The 1,826-nt window shown below is 38.6% G+C and overlaps 1 non-coding gene across 1 annotated transcript; it reads left to right on the top strand.

Annotated features, from left to right (window-relative positions):
• The first annotated feature begins 1,480 nt into the window (after positions 1 to 1,480).
• On the top strand, positions 1,481 to 1,587 carry LOC131182627 (small nucleolar RNA R71). The gene has a single exon (XR_009150890.1). It is a non-coding gene; the product is annotated as a small nucleolar RNA R71 (small nucleolar RNA).
• Positions 1,588 to 1,826: the final 239 nt, after the last annotated feature.

Below are 1,826 nucleotides of genomic sequence, written 5' to 3'. Positions count from 1 at the left end.
AGAATCTTCCTCCATGTCCAAGATGACAAAGTCAACAGGTATATAGAACTTTCCAACCTTCAGGGCACATTCTCCAAAATCCCTTCAGATACTTGATTGTTCTCACAATCAAGAGAAATGTGGGTTGGCTTTAGATCTCCCATGTTGAGCTTTTCATAGATAGAAAGGGCCTAAGGCTAACGCTGGCCCCTAAATCACATAGAGCTTTTGTAGAACAAGACTCTCCAATGTGGCATGGAATTGAAAAACTCCCTGGATCCTTAAGCTTTGGAGGAAGTTTCCTCTGGAGGATAGCACTACATTCTTCTGTCAAAGCTACAGTTTCATCATCTTCAAGTTTTCTCTTGTTTGAGAGAATTTCTTTCAAGAATTTTGCATAAGAGGGCATTTGTGAAAGAGCATCAACAAAAGGCACATTTATGTAAAGTTTCTTCAAAACCTCTAAGAACTTCCCAAATTGCCTATCAAGCTTGGCTTTGTGAAATCTTTGTGGAAAGGGAAGTTGTGGCTTGTAGGGCTGGGAGGTATATACTTCTCTTCTTTTCTTCAAATTTCTCCTTACTCTCTTGTTTTTCACTCTCATCAGTTCCTTTTTCATTTTCTCTCTTCTCACTGTTTTCACTCTTCTCATCATTTATAACTTTACCACTTCTTAAAGTAATAGCTTGACAATGCTCTCTTGGATTTTCTGGTTGACTTGGAAGCTTTCCAAAAGATTTGGCACTTGAGGAAGATGCTTGTTGTGCAATCTGGTTTTCCAGCATTCTGTTGTGTGTTTGCATTTGTTCCAGCCTTGCTTTCACCTCTCTCATCTCCTCATCATGCTTATTTTGGTTGGCAAGAATCATTGCAATAAAGCTTGATGGTGGAATTTCGTTCTTCTTTGTTTTGGTGGAGGGTTCATATTTTTCTCTGAAAATTAGGCAATGGTTGCCTATTTTGCTGATATGGAACTTGACTTTCTTGTGGTTGAAAATTCGATTTTGAACTTGATTTTGCTGATTGCCCCATGAAAAGTTGGGATGATTCCTCCAATTTGGATTGTAAGTTTGAGAATAAGGATTCCCCATTTGCTTGTTTCCATAATTACCAACATATGCCGCTTGTTCTCCATAATCTACTCCACGGTGGTAGTTTCCTCTGCATAAGCCACTTGTTGTGAACTTCCGGTGATGATGTTGAACTAACCAACATACTCAAATCTTCCATCTTCTTAGCAAGGACATTTGTAAGTGCATCAAACTTTGCATTAATCATGTTGAATGGATCAAGATCATACATTCCAAAGACTTGCCTTTTCGAGTTGGGTGGTCCTCTTGGACTACTCCAAAGATGAGTATTCTTTGCAATTTTCTCTAATAACTCATAAGCTTCATCTTCATGCTTTATAATAAATTCTCCTCTGTTTGAGCATCAATAATTCCTCCGATTGCAGGGAGTGACATTTGTGTAGAAATTCTGATTTATCATCCATTTTGGAATGGCATGATGTGGGCATAATCTTTCCAATTCCTTCCATCTCATCCATGATTCATAGAGAGTTTCATCTTCTCTTGGTCTGAAAGATGTCATTTGATTCCTCAGCTCTTGAGTTTTTCCAGGTGGAAAATATTGTGCAAGAAATGCATCAGTTAGTTGCTCCCAATTTGTAATGGAGTTGTGAGGTAAAGAATCAAGCCAATCCAATGCTCTATCTTTCAAAGAGAATGGGAATAGCTTCAATCTTGCTGCATCATCAGACACTCCAGGTTGTTTTTGCATGTCGCAAATCATAGCAAACTTCTTCAGGTGTGTGTGTGGATTTTCAGAAGGATGTCCTCCAAATT

The sequence above is a fragment of the Hevea brasiliensis genome, chromosome 8 (assembly GCF_030052815.1).
Source record: "Hevea brasiliensis isolate MT/VB/25A 57/8 chromosome 8, ASM3005281v1, whole genome shotgun sequence".
Classification (NCBI taxonomy): Eukaryota; Viridiplantae; Streptophyta; class Magnoliopsida; order Malpighiales; family Euphorbiaceae; genus Hevea; species Hevea brasiliensis.
The sequence above is the reverse complement of the archived record's forward strand: the minus strand, read 5'-3'. Positions and strand labels throughout refer to the sequence as shown.